At 54.7% G+C, this 17,760-nt stretch overlaps 1 protein-coding gene across 3 annotated transcripts in view; it reads left to right on the top strand.

Moving 5' to 3' along the window:
- Positions 1-17,760, top strand: part of LOC102383862 (G protein-coupled receptor kinase 5-like) — a 43,610-nt gene that overhangs the window by 4,379 nt on the left and 21,471 nt on the right. The gene's annotated exons all lie outside the window — the stretch shown is intronic.

Below are 17,760 nucleotides of genomic sequence, written 5' to 3'. Positions count from 1 at the left end.
CCGGGAAGGTAAGGGAGCAACTTGAAATGTGGATTTACTCAAAGAACCTTGTTTGCCACTTGGGAGGAGCGGGGTGTGGGGTGAGCAGGTCAGACCCCAAGCTGGGGGCGAGGGCAAGGCATCTGCTGCTTGGCCGCTGGTCACCGGCTCCTCCGTAGCGTGTGGGGGCAAAGGGTGTCCTGCTCCCTGTGCGTGTGGGCAGGGTGGGGAAGGAGAGCAGGGGATTGCAAGCATGAAATGCATCTGTAGGAAACAGTTCTGGAAACTGGCAAGTGGGTTTGCTTAATAGCGCCGCTGGATGTTTGAGAACAACAATCCTCGGTGCTTATAGCTTCATTTACCGTACGTCCTCTGGAATTTTTCATCTGCCAAATCACTGTCTGTGGAGCAAATGTGCTCAACCTTGGCTCCTGCTTTTTTTTTTTTCTTTTCAAATAAAAGTTTTATTTTTCCCAGTCGTGGCCCTGGGGATGGAAATTTCACGTTCCTCTGCATGGCAGAGCTGCAATGTAATTTACATGTATGAGCTCAGCATTCGGCTTTTGCTCTTTCTTTGGGCAGGAAGCAAGACATTCGTGTTTGCTTCTCAGCCTCCATGCAAAATTCTGACATACGGGGGCTAGAGATCTAGGTGTAAAATTAGCATGTGGTGACTTTGTGGCCACCAGGAGACAATTCTGTGTGGGGGAAGGGAGCCCTGAGACTGCATTATTCCTGCCACTTCACTGATATTTCAGAGATCACCTGTTTCATGAGATGCGGTCTAATCGACATGTAGATTTTAATCGTATTGCATGTGCTTGGGTAGAGTAGTCCTGCTACTGACCCGGCATGGCCTGCTGTAGCTGATGTGCCTGTTTTGTACAGACGTTCTGGCTTGGCTCCATTGTGTTTGCGGGGCATGGTGGAATAGGAGATAGGATCTCTGTATTTTCACTTGTAATGTCACAACCATGCTTTTGCATTACTTACTGCTCGAGCCTTCATATAAACAGGTGGCTGGTTGTTTGAGTGCAGTGAATACCAGCAAAGAGAGGAACTTGGGAATGCTAGTGGATGCTACAAACCCTTTAGATCAACAGGGGAATTTTCAAGTGTCCAAGTGCCTTGGGCACAAAGTCCCATTTTCTGACTTTGACTGAGACTGTACTTGGAAGGCTTTGCTGATGTCGTTACCCTGGTATAAAAGCACTTTTTGTGTGGTTGCAGCATATACCAGAAGAGCTGTATTTTTGCCAGCATATTCCAGTGTCTTCCTGAGGAAAATAAGCTTTATGAAGAAAATAGTCATTTTACCACTTAATTGCACCTACATGAGGGGCTTCAGCCAGCATAGCTGTCACTCACAGCTTCCCACCCTTGTGCAGTGTAGCTGTGTTGGTCATGAGCAGCCTCAGTCTCACAAGTGCTGAGCTGCGTTTTAAAAATGGAGCTGAGGTTCCTAAGTGCTTTTGAAAACTTCGCTCCTTGTTTCTGACACTGCATCTGGGGAGCAAGTGGCCTGAGTGCACTGGATGATGGACTCTGCTGGAGGAAAGGTGGAGAAGCCAAGTGCTTTAAAAATGACCCTTTACAACCACTGAACTGTTCTTTAGGAAGAAAGTTCCTTCCAAAAACCTTTGCTGTAAGTGACAGTGGTGCAGGGAAGTTGTCACACAAATGCCACTTGCTCTCACTCTTCTTTTTGTGTGAGCCTGGGGACAGGGGGAACTTTCCTGGTTCTCTTCCTACCCAACGTGGGCCTGTTCTGTGCATGAGCCCTGTGCAGAGGAGAGGTGCCTTTGCCTTTTCCCTATTCCACTTGTGGCAATGAGATTTTCATGATCTGCCTAGCTCCTCTGCTGGCTTCTCCTGCAAGTCCATCTCCAGTAGAAGCTGAATTAAGCTTGCTGGGTCAACTGATGCCAGAGTAAAGTGGCTCCTGGCTCTTCCTGACAAGTCCGGTTTGAGCCGGGATAAGGTGGAGCTGAAGGCTTTCTCCTCTCATCTGAGGAATCCTCTTGTTTAGGAGGTGAACCGTCAGGCATGGAGGTGTAGTTTCAAAGGATTAGCCTCAGGATGTGCTTTTAATAGGTGAAAGAGCCATGATGAGAGCTCAGGCAGACGTTGTGTTTCACATTGTTCTCTGGCTTAGCTTCAGACTTGATCATCCATCTGTGTTTTCCCCCCTGATTTGCCATGGTGGGTGGGTAGGGGTGGACAGCGGAGTTGTGTGTACCTTCAAGTTCCCAGGCTTGCAAGGCTGAGAACGGTCAGGAATAATTGGGATGGATGAGCTGCTGCTGCTGTTCTGTGTTAGAGCAGCAAACCATCCCTGCCATTCAGGGAAGGTTCAGTGTCTGGGAGCTAGCCCCTTGCAGTGAGAGAGTTCAGTGCAGGAGATCAGTGCCATTATGGTTCAAGCTTTGTGCACGCCCTAGATTGTGACCTTGGACAGTGGTTCTTGGCCCAAGACTATCTACATTGCCTTAGGGGGCCTTGGTTGCAAAATATCTATGTAATAACTGGGGTCACAGAATATCTGTGCGCCGTGTGCAGCTTGACAAGTGATCCGAGATGGGCCTGAGCCCAGGCCTAGCATCGCTGCTTGGAGCCATGACAATGGGCAAGGGGTGACCTATTTCTCTTGGTATTCTCTTACAACCATTACATGAAGCAAAGACTGTCGCTGGTCTTCAGAGGCCCAGCTCACTGCTTTGCCCATCACCTGAATATACCCTTTGCATGGATGGTTGTTAACCAACGTGGCTGCACGTTGCCGATGTTATGACATTGTGGGCAGGTTCTCCTGATACTCCGACTCACCCCAGCATCTTTTTGGGAGTCCCATGCTTGTGGAATAATTCAAGTGAGCTTCAGCGTTGGGTGGGCAGCTGGTTCTGTAGTGATGGCTTGTGCAGCGGTTCTCCTTATTCAGTATGGTTCCTGTCCTTTGCACCTCAGACCAGCCTGTCCTCTGGAAAGGCATGATGTAGAGATTGGTTTATAAGTGTCCTTCCCTCCCCTACAGGTGGAGAGTTGGCCTTTAAGTTCCTGTTGCAAGCACCATCATTGTTGGCTCTGGGCTCTTGTGCCTCTTTGAAGTGCTGTGTATTGATAAGTCTCCTATAGGGGGACTTTACAAAGGACACAGCTCCATAAGGTGTCCGCAGTTGTGAGCCAAGCCCCTGTTAACATCTTGTGGTTGTGCCAGACGTGTCCGTATAGCTGGCCCCTGCCAGCCACCCGACTAAGCTGTTTCAATGCTGGCTGCAGCTTGGAGCCACTTGGCTTGTCTCCTGGAGGGTTGCACTGGGGCACCTATGCAGGAGGTTGACATGGAAGGCGCAATGGGGCTGACCTAGCAGGTGGTCGAGAAGATGGGCCTGTGCAGAAGCAGGAGTTGCTGTAAGTAGCTTGGGATCTGCATCCTTACTGTGTACTTGAGTTGCAGACAGTTGCCCTTGGGCATGTGCCAGTAGCATATAAGCAGCTCAGAGGCATTTGGTCCTCAGCTGTGAAATGTGTGGAAAGGTCAGTCCAGGTGTGAGCCAGTGCAGAGTGGGATAGCAGCTAGAGGACCAGATGAGGTAGAGGAGTCTCATTGGCATAAGGCTGTATCCACACCAACCCTTATGCCCTGCTGCCTTTGAGTGAAGTTGTGTTACCAAATGGCTTAATGATGAAGTGCAAGATAAAAGCATGCCCAAAGAGCCCAGTTGTATGTGGATATGCAGCAGCTTCTGCCTGGGAAATGGTCCTGTTCTTCCTATATCACCTCCCTTGGGGCTTAGCTATGACCAGGCTAGCCAGAGTTGAATTACACCTGCTTCATCTAGATGACAGCTTTAGAAAGCATTAACTGGATGGGGCTGGATAGCACACTGGAACACTGCACCTTCGAGTCCTGGGCCAGACAAAGCACTGCTACCAAAGAAGTGCACGTGTGACTTCCCTGGCGTGACACAAACCACATAGGGGGAAGAAAACGGCTTTCTTTCAAGTCGTCTGGATGTATGCACCTGTGCTCCAGGGGCCCAAAGGCGATGTCCCTGCATGTCCTCTGGGGTGGTGAAGCTTCCTGGCTCTGCTTCCAGCATGTTACAGCTCCACTGACTGCGCCTGAAGTGTAAATTGCTTTTACGTGATGGAGGAAGATAACCCCAAAGATGAGCATTGTTTTTCCCCACTTCAGTTATAAAACAGGCCTGAAGCACACGATGGGGATGAGAGCAAGTGGCACGCGAATATCTCGGGATCAAAGAGCCAAAGTTGAGCAATGGGGAAGGGAAACTATTTCGGCTATGTCATGTTTTTTAACGCTTCTTTCATGCCAGTGACTAACTGTTAGCACATGGGAACGAGGCTCATGTCACTGTGTATCCAGCAGCCCTGGCTCTTTGGTTAGAGCTGAGAGAGTTTTGCAGCGTGCAGTCTGAAGCAATGGTGAAACCTCGCACCGGGGAGCAGGGCCCAGCGGATGGAGCGCTAGATTGGAACTTGGATTCAGTTCCCACCTACACCGCTGGCCCGCAGGGTTATCCTTGGTTCTTCCCGCATGCCGGGATTTCCCCATGAAATGGGGGTGATGCTCCTGATCTCCTTTGCCAAGTACTTTGAGGTGCGCTCATGAATTCTTTAAAAATTATTATTTTATTGCTGTATTACCCATGAGCCTTCACATGTGGAAATAACTTCAGGACAGTGGTGTCCCATCCTTCATGTCTCCTTGCTGCAATCAAAATGAGGTATGGTGGGGAGGGGGAAGAAGCAGGACAGAACAAGCCCAAATCAAAAGAAAAAAGCCTCCCTGCATGCCACTCCTGGAGCACAGTGCTCTCGGGACTGCAAGCCGGCCTGGGGCAGCAGGATGGCTTGTTTGCTAGTGGAGGTGAGAGCAACAAGTGCCGCAAACAGCTTCTGAGCAATGACCTGCATGTCGCTAATGGAGCAGAGCACTTCCAGGCCATGACCCCAGTGTCGAATGTGGGCAGATGGTGGAGTCGCATCACGGACTTCCGTGAGGTTCCTCTGGATGTGCGGCGGTGTGACAGATCAGGATCGGCCTGGCTCTGCGCCTCTGCCCATCCTGTAATTATGTGGGATTGGAACGACCAGGAGAAGTTAACATACAATCCCCATGCACCAAAACTCCTCGGCGGATCTGTGTTTTCCTTGCTCAGAGTTGTTCCTTTGTGGAGTATCCAGAGCCAAGGCTGCTGGTAAGGCAGAGGGAAAGCAAGTCCCAGGCTGGGCAGAGGATCAGAGGGCCTTTAACTGGAGTGAGGTACCAGGGCCACAATAGACTGGGGAGCATTGTAAATCAGTAGGCACCTTGATCCCAAGCAGCTTTGTCAGGCTCAGTCCTCTTTTCCCAACAGTCTTAATGGGATTTCACCCCTGAGTCTCTTATTCTTCTGCTGAGAATCCCAGCTGGGAATAGCAGCTGAGCTTTCTGGTGGGGGTGGGGGGTCCACTGTCAGGGAAGCTGCTGGGTTTGGGGCAGTGGGAAGTGTGGGCAGGACAGGGTTTGTGTGGCAGCGTCTTGCGTGGCTGGCGCAGTACAGCGCAGACAGGGGCTTCTCTCTGCACAGGTTTGTTTGTGTAACAGCTCTGCGAGTGCTTATGTCTCACCATTTGGTACGTGGGCTGCTTTCCGAGAGGAACGGTTTTATTTTGCATTTAACAGCTTTTTTGATTTCACGGGTCAGCTTGGTGGGGGAGGTTAGTCTAAATTGAGAAGCAGGTAACTCGCTGTTAGGCTGGAGGGTGCACTGGATTGTGATGGGATGTGAGCGGGAGAACGTAAGAACATAAGAAGGATCATTTCTTGGGTCAGACCATAGGTCCTTGTTGCCCAGTATCCCATGTCGCACAGCGGCAGGGAGTGGATGCTGAAAGGGAGAATGGACCGGGCATGATAAGGGTCTTTTCCACTGTTGCTCGCTCCCTGGCAGCCTGCAGCGTGTAAGGTCTAGGCAGTTCTGATTCAGGGACTGTCCCCCTAACTCTCATGACATAGGAAGCCAGACCAACTGTGCTGATTCCCCACCACTGAGGTGCCGGTCCGTGGCTTCTCTCGGCTGATCATTGTGAAGGTGCCTAGGGTCGCTAAAGGGTTATTGGAGCTCACAGCATGATCTGTGCAGAGAAAGGACTGCCTGAGATGCCATCGCTTGGCTGCCATCTGCTCCCTGCGTGTCCTCAGTCCTATCTTGCTGGCGGCATTTGCACAGAGGAGGTTCCCCGCTAGGCCCTGGAGAAGCCAGTCGAGCCTTGGGGGCAGGGAGTGAGTTGGAATCTCTGCGGCTTGGTGAATCAGCTACTTGTCAGCTAATTTCTGATGACAGACCCTTGATTACTGGCAAGGTAGGAAGCAGGAGGAGCAGGACTGAACCTCCCTTTTTCAGGCAAGGTCTGTTTTGCATGAAGAGCAGGTCAAGGGCAGCATTTCTCTGGGAGCAAGCCTTTGTTCTGGGATGTACAGGCTTACCCCATCACACTGTGCACCTCTGTGGGTTAATAGCAGCTCTTTCAAGTTACTTGCCAGTCATTCCAGGGAGAAGCCTATCAGGCTGTGTGTGTGCTCTCCCTGGCCACCAAGCAGCCATGTAGCTTAGAAGGGTTGTGTGTGTAAAGAGCTGTGCCGCTCTTTTTTTTCCTTTTTTTTTTTTTTTTTTTTGTCACAGGTTTTGACTCGGATCAATCCAGGCGGCCTCAAATGTTTACAGCCGCGTCATTGGGCAGCGATTTTTATGGTTGGCAAAACATGGCAGTCGCATGCTGACGGGGCCGGACTTGCATGTAGAAGAGGGTGCTCCACTGGGTCCATATAGGAAGGTAGCTCTGATGGAGCAGATTGGATCTGTTCAGTGTCACTGCCGTGTGCTGCAGCAGATCCACCCATCAGGACCAGCTTGTGCCACTGGAGATCTAGGTAGAGAGAAAGAGCTGTCATTCAGATCTAGATTGGTTTGTGCTTGGTTTGAGAGAGCTTCCCACCCCATCCCCACTGCCCTTCACCGTGATTTGGCCTATTTGCTGGGGTCTGTAACTCATAAACATTTTGCAAATAATTCTGTGCCTGGGTGCCTCAAAGTCTTTTGCCAAGTGTCTGCCTTTCTGGTCTCCCCTGGATCTAGCATTTCCTGGCTCTGGGGCAGGTCAGCTGGCCTGAGCACCTGGTGTGAAGACGAAGAGGCTGCCTTGCTCTCTGGTCCTTTCCTGGTTATGCCCCTGAATCTATGAATCTCAGCATGCTGGACTGCTCTGAGCTGGGAGGCAGGGGCAGCAAAGCTGTCCGCTGCAGGGAGTTGCCTGCTGTAGCCAGGAGGGCTTGGCTTGGGTGCAGGACTTGTGGGATGGCTGTTGATTGCAGGAGATCTGCTTGGCCATGGTTCAGGGCTCTGCAGAGAAGAGGAAGAGGCAGCTGACGCCAGATGCTCTGAGAGCAGTGGAAACCCCTGGCCTCGCATGAGAAGGGCACTGTGGCTGTGCAGCCGTTCTGAGCTGAGCTGGGGATGGAGGGTGGGTTGGTGCCCAGCTCCTTCATGGCCTCCCACCTTCCAGATCCTCTCAGGCTCTGTCTCCAGCAGCTGGAGGGAGGGCAGGCGCTGACTGGATGCCGTCTGCCCGTATAAAAAGACACTCAGGGACCTGCGGCCAAGGGGGTTCTGCCAGAGGCTCAGGGTAGGAGGGGGTAGAGCTCTGGTTTTCAGCTCATGGTCCAGAGCAGGTGCATGCATTGGAGCATGTAAGCCCTGGGTGCACACACTAGGGACAGCTCTAGGCAGCACTGCGAGGTTGGGGGAGCCATCACGGGGCACCCAGCAGTGCAGGGAAAGCTCACGTGGCTTCTGGCCTGCGGGTCTTGTCCTACTTCATCAGTCAGGGGTCCCGCACAGTGCTCATTACTGAGCACAAGTGCTTCAGGTGACACCCCTGTCACTTGTGTGTGCATCCTCTGCCCAGGGAGACGCATGTGCAGTAGAGGGTTATGTCGTGCAGCCACTCATGCGGTGTCAGCAGGCAGGCCAGGGGAGGGAGAAAACCTTACCAGGAGCAGGACAGAGGGCAAGTTTGTGATGCTCTGCAGTTCCTGGGGTACTTGAAACTGCTCTCTAGAACCAGGCCCAGAATCAGCTCTGTCTGCAGCAGAGGAAGAGCCTTGCCCCTGTTGCAGAGGGCTCCATCATGCCCTGCAGCAGAGCTGGACAGGAGACTTCAGTCCCCAGAGCTTGGCTGCCCTGTGCCTCTTGCCAGCACTGCGCTGGGACACACCATCCAGCAGGCATCCCTTCCTCCCTGCCTCCCAGCCTCAGCTCTTCTTTCCAGGCTGAGTCGCCTCCTGAAACCATGGGCATAAACAGGGTGAGCTTGTGGTGATGCTCCTATAATTCCTGGAAAGGGCTGTGCTGCCAGCGAGGCGGGTGGGTTGCGGGTTTTGGCTCCCTGCCTTGCAGTGCTGGTGAGGGGGATGTAGGCAGATCCTTAGCAGTGCCTGGCTCCTGCTGTGTGGCTCTGGACAGGCATGGTGTGAGGCAGAGGGGGACTGGCTGACAGGAGAGACTGGGCTGGCAGGGTCTTGTGGGTACGTGACACTCCCTTGCTTGCTTCTAGTGCTGCTTGCAAGGGCAGAGCAGGTGCCGATAGCATGGCAGGGCACTCGCAGCGGACTGCTCCTGTCCTAGCACCTGTCCTGTGAAGGCAGAACCACACAAGCCCGCATCAAAGGGAGTAAGTCTTCTCCATGGGGCTCAGGAGAAGCTGGGTCTGATTGACAGGGAGAAGGGGGCTCCAACATCCATCTGGATCCCAGCCTGAGCTGGGAGGAGTTCCCAGCCCCTCCAGAACCCAGCAGGAGCTGGAGGAGACAAGCTGTCTCCCCTTGTCCATTCAGGTCAGAAGCTCAGGTCTCCATGCAGCTTCATGACACAGGGGCGCTGCCTTGAGCATGCCCTGCCTGTTTGCTCCCACCCAGCTGTCCAGCAGCATAAGCTGCTTTGCGTGGCTCTGCATACCGTGGTACCTTCCTATGGCAGCCAGTCCTGGAGAGACATGGGTACATGCCCAAAGTCGTCTGGTAGTGGTGCATGAGCTCCCATTGCTGTCCTGGCATGTGCCATGTGGGAGCAAGCAGGGGTATGTGTGTCTGTGCCAGCCCTGGCCATGGCCCCAGTGACCTGCCTGCAGCCACATGGTCCGTCTGTGGCAGAGCTGGAGCAGAACCCAGGAGTCCCGATTCCCACACTGTCATCGCTAGACCATGCTAGCTGTGCTGGGCATGCAGAGGAGAAGGGGAAGCAGCTGCTCAAAGCGCATGGGGGCCCTGTGCCCTCCAGGAGCTGCTCTGAGCTGTGGGGTGCCCATGTCCTTGGTGCGGGGCCATGGAGCCAACCACCTTTCTTGGGGAAAAGCTTGAAGAAGCCTCATCTCTGTGCTGCCAGCCTCCTGCCATTTAGCAGCAGCTCGTGCCTGAAACGGAGCTGGGGCTTTGCCCACAGCCTGATGGATCTGTGCTCTGTCCCAGGCTGGCAACTCTCAGCAGCAGCAGCTTGGAGGCCTGACATCAGGCACATGATGTCCTGGCGCACACGCGTGCACGCTGTCAAAGCTAACGAGCCTCTTGGTCTTACCTCAGTTGCGGTCAGCTCTGCTCTCCAGCAGCGCTCAGAACCTGTTCTCTGTGCAGATCCCACGCCGAGGAGGGGCCATGACGCATCCCCACCCACCCCCAGCACTTCCTGCAGCGGAGGTACTGAGGGATGCAGCCGCCCCATGATGGCCCTGGCTCTTGGTCCCCTCCTGCCCCGCAGCACATCTCCCAGCACCTGGCCTTTGAGGAGAGAGCAAGCTTCCCAGGGAATTCCAGCATCAGGTTTCATTTAAAGAAAATATAAGGAAAATAGACAAGAAGAAAAGACCAGAACTAGAAGTGCCCCCTCCCGCCTTTGCTCCACTTTTGCCCCTGCAGCACAGGATACGTTGCTCAGCACTGGCTTTTGTCAGAGCCGTGAGGAGGGGCAGGGCAGCGAGGCAGCTGTCCCGCGCTCGCCTGCGTGTCTGCGTGGTGGGATCACTGTATGCTCCATGCCAGGAACATTCTTATGGATGTCGTGGGACTGAACAGGCTTCCTGTTTGGGAGCTGAGCCCTGGCAGGGAGGTGCAGCCAGTGGAGCTGGCTCGGGCAAGCTCTGTCGTGACCCCCGCGGCCTTGGGGTGGACGCAGTATGCAGGTGCCCTCAATTGATCCCATGCAGGGGGATTCTTGACAAGGCGACTGTAGATGTAAGCTGGGGTCTGCAGCACGTGAACAGGCCGGACTGGGCATGAGACCCCAGGCAAGCCAGGCTGGGCTTCGTGTCCTGGGGTTCTCTCAAGGGAATGCGGCCACCCGCATTCGTCTCTTGCTGCAGAGGAGAGCAGCCCTGCAGACTGAGTGCAAAAATCCTCCTTCGGCTCCATCCCCCATTTGTCATTTAGCAGCCTGTCGTCTTTGCCTCTGTGCTTTGGTCCCTTGGGTTGCCCGTGAGAGAGAAGCAGCAAGTTTCTCATGTAAGCCAAAAGGTTTTTCCTGGGCCCAGCTCCAGGAACTGGGACTTTGCAGGGTGCATCACCTGCAGCAAAGCTGACCCTTGAAAGCAGTGGGCAAGCACAGAGAGCGTGTGTGGCTGTGGGGATGCCCATCTCGGCAAGTGCCTGCGGCGTGCTAGGTGCTGCACAGACCTCGGAGAAGAGGGCCGCGGGGTTAACAGCACCCAGCCATTCCTTGCCAGGCCCTTACAAGTAGCTGTCTGGCTCCCAGGCTGTGTGACTCTCTTTAATTGGGGCTTGCATCTCTGAGCAGGTCTGTCTGCAGGGGCTCTTGGGAGCTGCCTGTGATTGAGGCTCGCCCCCTCTCCTTCAGCTGGCTCAGGGCTGGGCCTTGCCCCAGGGAGCTGGGCTTCAGGGCAGGGCTCTGGTGCAGGGGGGAGGTGGGGAGCCTGCTAGAGGCACATCAAGCCCGGAACCTATAAACATCCACAAGGCAAATTCTGGGGAGGGCCAGCTGAGTAGAGGCATCTGCAGCTGTTGGTGCTGCTGCAGAGAAGGGATAACTTGGCAGAGCTAGGTATAGCCCCCACCCTGCATGGTCTGTGGAGGAGTGAGGCTGGGCACGCAGAACTGGCCCACTGGCTTGGGGGGGCAGGTGGTACGAGAGCAAGGATTGGGAGTGACGTGGTGCTGAGATCTAGGCATAGGATGTTGGAGCTGATGATCTCTTTTTCAAGGAGATGCAGGCAACCTCTTGAGGCTGTCTTCCATGGGGACTGGTACCGATGGGGCTCCCAGGCTGCACACAAGGGTGTCTGCACACAGTGCTGCACCAAGCCAAGCAGGCATGGCCTTCCCCACTGCGCAGAGCCGTGGTCCTGACCCAGCTTGCAGGGCTGAGGGAGGCTACCACGTCCTTTCAGCAGGCTAAACCCCATGGGAGCAATTGATGCCACGGGAGAAGCGGAGGCAAGCGAGGGGCGTTGTTGCACTGGATGTGATGTGTGGCAACAACATGTCTAAAACCAAACCTTGGCACTGAGTTGCCTTAATTTCTACCAGTGGCCAGCAGGAGCAGCAGTGCATGTGTTAGCATAGCACCATTGGGACCCACCTGTGTGGGGCAGATGGGGCCTCTGTGGCTTGAGGCTGTGGACCTGATGCCCTATGGTAGCGCCCAAGCCCTTGTAGGCCTGTCCTTGGGCTGGGGCACTGTCTGACAGCATGCCGTTCGGCTCAGCCAGGTGCACGTGGCCCCATCTGTGTCTTGCACTGATGACTGGCTGGGTGTGACTGCTCCACATGCCCTTAGTGCTGGGTAATGTGCATCCGCTGCAGTTGGGGGAAGACGGTGAGGGCGAGCCTGTTCTGAAGTCACCCTTTTGTGCTGCAGCTGTTGCTTTGGCCTGGCATACAAGAGTCCTAGCTGTGGGTGTTGCTCTGACGCAACAGATGCTGCAGCCCAGATGGAGCTGCCAGGGGGAGCGGGTTGTGGGGGCAGGCACCATGCATGGACCTGAGCTCCTTTCTCAGGGGTGATCAGGTACTTTCTGCCCTTGGGGAGTCTCCTGGCTGTGGAGATCTTCTGTGGCTGGTGCTGGGGTATGTAGGGGCACTATAGTGGCCTTGGGAAGGGGTCCATGCCCTGTAGGAAGCTGGACTCGGAGCATGCTCAACCTCCTGGAAGGAGCTGCATGCCCTGAACGCTGGGCGCAAGGAGAAATTTCTCCCTCTGTACAGCCCCACAGCCCTTAAGCAGAGGCCTGATTTGCTAGTGCTGCTGAGCACCTCTCAGGCCATGGGGTCAAGGCGCTGAGTGCCCTGGCTCATGGTGACCACAGGACTGGAGGGGACTATGCTCTGCTCGCAGACGGTTGCATGAGGCTGCCTGGCCCTGACGGACTTCACTGCCCTGAGAGCAGGTACAGGGAGGGCAGTGTTTATCTGCAGAGCTGGTGAGACTGTTGCTTTTCCCCTGCACTCCCAGCACCGGGCTCCCTCTCATGGGACCAGGTGGTTCCCCCTTCTCCCTAGTGTGGGCGGTCTGAGACTGGGTGTTCGTGGTGAGCCCTGCCCTGGTTCCTGCCTCCGGCCCCAGGGGCAATGCCTTGGCATGGCCAGACTTAGTCTTGGCTGGGAAAGCTCATTCCAAGCTCTGAATGTGCATAATTTCCTCTGGGCCACTCCTCTGGCCTCCAGCGCTCTGTCATGACCACGTCCTTCCCCTGCTGCAGAGGGAGAAGTGAGATGACACTTGTATGCATGCGCAGGGCTGCCTACACCCTCACTTCATGCAGGATAGTCCCTGGACTCCCCTCCACTCTGGGTCGGGCAGCGTGTGACTGCAGAAGGCAATAAGGGGTGTTTCCAGAGTGGGGGTGGGGAACCAGGGCTGGCTGCTAAGGATCCAGGATGTGGCTTTCTCCTTCGTTGCTTTTTCTGTTGTGACCTGTGGGTCTGCACCAAGTTCCTCAGGTCTGGGTGACCAACCTCCCATACCTGCAGGATCCAGTCTTGCACCCTGCTGCCCCAGCCCTCTTCACCGCTGGCCTGACCCTCTGCAGTGCTTGGTGCCTTCTGGAGATGACAGCTGTGGGGTTGAAGGGACCTTGCACAGAGGTGGTGTGGGGAGGGTGCTGGCTGTAGGGTCAGGATGCCTGGGTTCTCTTCCCGCCTTGATTCGCTTTGGCCACTTGTGCGTGTTGTGCTGGACTCTGCCTTTAGTGGGACCTCAACCCCAAGGTGAGCTCCAGTGATTGCTCCTTTTCCACCAGTATGAGACTTCTCAAAGACCTTTGTGGAGCTTGGTGTGTTGTCCATTTGTTTTGTCCATTGGACCTATTTTGCACTGACAACTCTTTACTGCTTTTAGAGACCGGTAAAGTGTCAGGGGTGCAATGGTGGAGCCAGTAAGACCTGACCCCTGAGGAGCTGCTGCTGCTCCATGCCCTGCCCTGAGGTGTCAGCTCCTGCCCACCCTGCCCTGGCCTGAGTTGCAGCATGCCTGACCAGTCGCGTGGCTTCCTCGCTTGCATTGATGAGCTGCAAGAGGTCTACAGGCTGACTAGGGGAGAGGCACTGCTGGATCTGGTTCTGGCCAAACAGGAAGATCTGGTGAGTGATCTGAGGATCAAGGGGAAGCTTGGTGGCGGCGACCATGAACTGATCACTTTCTGTGTCCAACACAGGGTGAGCAAATCCCTCAGTAAAACAAGAAATCCTCAACTTTGGGAAGACTGACTTTCACAAACTCAGGAGACTGGTCAGTCAGGCACTCAGAGACCATGGACCCTCAGAAAGGGGAATCCATGAGGAATGACTGTTCCTTAAAGGCTCAATTCTTAAAGCACAAGGAAAGTCTGTTCTGTCCCACAGGAAAGGCAGTCAGCAGGTTGGGAAACCCCTTTGGCTCAAAAGGGAACTTTTGGACTTCCTGAAACTAAAAAGAAAAGCCTATGCCAGATGGAAAATGGGAATCATCTATCATCAAGGAGGACTATACAGTACGAGCCTGCACATGCAGAGAGTGGACTAGAAGAGCCAAGGCTGAAACCGAACTCAGGCTACCCACGGGAATCGAGGACAACAAAAAGTCCTTCAGATATGTGGGAAGTCGGAGAGAGAACCACGGCAACATTGGACCCCTGCTAGATCAAATGGGACAGCTGACAACTGATGCTTAGGAAAAGGCCAATCTCCTAAATGATTACTTTGAATCAGTCTTCCACCTGCCCAAGGGTGGGGTCACCCTGTTGGACAGGACACAAAGCATCCAGGGTGCAGGAGATGGGCCCACAGTTGATGTAGATTAAGTGAGGGAACACCTTGAGAGGCTCAACATCCATAAATCCACAAGCCCAGACAGAATGCACCCAAGAGTCCTGAAGGAGCTGGCGGACAACATAGCACACCCCCGGAAGACTGGAAAAGAGCCAGTGTGGTCCTAGTCTTCAAGAAAGGAAGGAAGGAAGATCCAGGGAATTGCAGGCTGATCAGTCTGACATCCATCCCAGGAAAGATCCCGGAGAAAATCATCAAATGCTGGTTCCATCAGCCACATGCTACCAAAAGGCAATTTTCTGAGCGCCGGCCAACATGGCTTCATTGCTGGAAGGTCTTGCCTGACCAACCTAGTCTCCTTCTAGGAACAGGTGATACGCTGCCTGAACAAGGGAGACGAGGTTGATGTTGTATATCTGGATTTCAAGAAAGCCTTTGACTTGGTCTCCCATGATGTCCTCTTAGTTAAACTGGGGAGCTGTGGCCTCAACCATCTCACGGTCCGATGGCTGGGAAACTGGCTCTGGGGTTGGGCCCAAAGAGTAATAGTTGATGGGAGCAAATCAACATGGTGCAAGGTGACCAGTGATGTCCCTCAGGGCTCAGTACTTGGGCCAGTACTCGTCAACATCTTCATTAATGATACAGATGTGGACAGCGTTCTCTCTAAGCTGTGTGGTGTGTGTGGCCGCGCAGTCACGCTCATGCTGTGCTGCCAGGCGCACCTGTATGGCCACGCATGCCACACAGCTTATAGGGAACACTGGATGCGGACTGGCAAAATTTGTGGGTGGGCAGGCCAAAACCTGATGGCGTTCAGTGTAGAGAAGTGCAGGGTGCTCCACCTTGGGAGGAAAAACCTGCATTATACTTATAGGCTCGACAGTGGTACACTCACTAGCACCACGACTGAAAGAGACTTGGGGGTCTTGATTGACCACAAACTGAACATGAGCCACCAATGTAATGCTGCAGCTGGCAAAGCAAACCAAACTCTGGCATGTATCCACCGATGCATCTCAAGCAAAACCAGGGACGTCATCCTCCCACTTTACTTGGCCTTAGTGAGGCCGCAGCTGGAGGAGGCCCAAAACTGGATGCAGTACTACTTCAGGAGGGATGTGCATAAGCTTGAGAGAGTCCAAAGGAGAGCCACCCATATGATCAAAGGCCAAGAGAGCAAGCTTTACGAGGAGATGGTGAGGGACATGGGACTCTTCAGCTTGGAGAAGAGAAGGCTCAGGGGAGACTTGGTGGCAGCACATAAGGGGGTTGCACCAGGATCTGGGAGAAGTTCACCAGGGCTCCCCAAGGGATAACAAGGTCTGATGGCCACGAACTTCTGGAAGGCTGATTTAGACTGGACAGAAGGAAAAATTTCCTTACCGTCTGAGTGTCCAGGGTCTGGAACTGACCCCCATCTCTACCTCTCAGAGGTGGTGCAAGCACCTACTCTGGACTCATTCAAAAAAAAATTTGGATACTTATCTTGCTGGGATCATTTGCCCCCAGCAGACTTCCTACCTATGGCAGGGGGGCTGGACTCGATCTCACAAGGTCCTGTCTAGTCCCGAATGTCTATGAAATGTATGTTGTCCTGGGGGTGCATATAGCTGGGGGCTGCAGCAGAGGGAGGTCCCTGCCAGTAGGCTTTGCTTCAGAGAAGGCAGCACTGTCCACCCCAGCTGCTCTGTAGTCGGAGATGAGGCCCCCAGGAGCCAAGAACCAGTAGCTGAAATTGGTAGTCTGTATTAGGTCCTGCTTACTTGTCTTCAGGGGCTTGAAGTAAGAGGGGGAGGGAGGGAGGAGTCCTGGCTCCCAGCTCTTCACAATTGTATGTATGATAACCAGATCAAGTGACCCTGCCTGGATCCCATGGCTCCAGGAGCTAAAGCTTGGAGAGAGATGTGGGGGGCTGGGGAGAGAAGCCCTGGGCCCTTAGGCTCTTGGTCCGTGCCTGCATGGCAAGTTGTAGCTGAGCAAGTGGAAACCCCTGATGTGGACATCTGTGAATTGCAAACTGGGGTGGGAGGTGCTGGAGCCAGACTGGTGTAGACAAGGTCTCTGTGACAATGACATTTCCCCGAGTAATTTCACTGGAGCCTCCCAGGAGCCCTACGCTGTCCTGGGAGGAGGATGGAGTCCCTGACCACCTACTTGACCCCTCGCCTGGAGGAGGTGGCTGGGGGCAGCTGTGTGTCTGGGGCAGCAGGATGCTGTGCTGGGAACAGGGGTCACCATCAATCCTGTTCCCACCCTCCCTCCCCACACTGGGCCAGGAGGGGCAGTTCAGAGCCTCAGTGCCTGGTGAGCTCTGTCCTGGTCCCATGGCAGGGGTAGGAGCCAGCACTGGCTGTCTGGACCCTTTCCCACCTGCTGGCAATGGAGCCACGAGAGGTGCTGTGGCACTTGAATGAGGATGAAGCACCCAGGGGCCAGCAGGACAGCTCTGAAGTCTGGGCATCCAAGCTGCTAGAGCCAGAGCTGGCCCAAGGCTTGTGGGCAAGGCATGCACAAAGCATTAGGAAGCCACACTGGGGCTGATGGTTTATGCCAGGCTGTTCCATGGTGCCCTGCACCATAGCATCTGGGCACGTTGTGATTCCCTTGCGTTATGGCACAAACCGCCCCTGCTTGGTGGGGGCCGGGAGCCTGTGACCTTTCTGCACCTCTGTTTCTGGTGGGGATCTTGAGCAGGCAGCAGGGAAGCAAAAGGAATCGACCCAGATGCCACTAGGCCTGGGCCAGTGGGCTCTACGCAGCACTGGACTCCCTGGCTTTTTTCCTGTACTGCTGAGTGCCCTGGCCCAGCCGATGCAGGACTGCCACTTACACAGGCTGCTGTTGCGGTGTTTCCAGCCTGATTCAAACCAGGCAGCGTGCTGGGAAAATCTCCAGAAACCCTGCTTGCATCAGGTTCCCAGAGCTGTACGCAGGCGGACCGCCGCAGGGGGCCAGGGCACCCCCTGCTCTCCCACAAGCGGGCAAGGCTGGGTGCCTTTCTCCCACACCCCTTTCCTTCCCTCCCCCAGCCCCATCCTGAATGTGCTGAACCCGTCCCCTGGAGCAAATGAGAGCGGGGTCCCAGCCTTGAGCTCCAGGAAACACGTTAGAAAGTGACTGGGCTTCTCTCCCCATCCTGCGGCAAGCCAGCGAGTTTACGCGGCATTGCTAATGGATTGCAGGCTTCGCCGGCTGGAGGTCGAGGGGCTGACTCATTGCAAGGTTTGTCAGAGCTGCTGCAGGCCCCCGGCTCTGCAGACGCAGCCTGCGGCTGGGGCAAGGGCTGATTCATCTGCTAGCTCTGGCCGCCGTATCCTCGGGTCCCCTCTCCGGCACAGGCCTTCTAAGGAAATGCTGGCTTTCCTCTGGTGAACGGCTGGGGACCTGGGTGGGAGAAGAGGAGTAATGTGGCTTTTGTGGTCTGCTTTCCCCAAACTGCTGCTTTCTCACACACACACACACAC

The sequence above is a fragment of the Alligator sinensis genome, unplaced genomic scaffold, assembly GCF_000455745.1.
Source record: "Alligator sinensis unplaced genomic scaffold, ASM45574v1 scaffold98_1, whole genome shotgun sequence".
In the NCBI taxonomy this organism is placed as follows: Eukaryota; Metazoa; Chordata; order Crocodylia; family Alligatoridae; genus Alligator; species Alligator sinensis.
The sequence above is the reverse complement of the archived record's forward strand: the minus strand, read 5'-3'. Positions and strand labels throughout refer to the sequence as shown.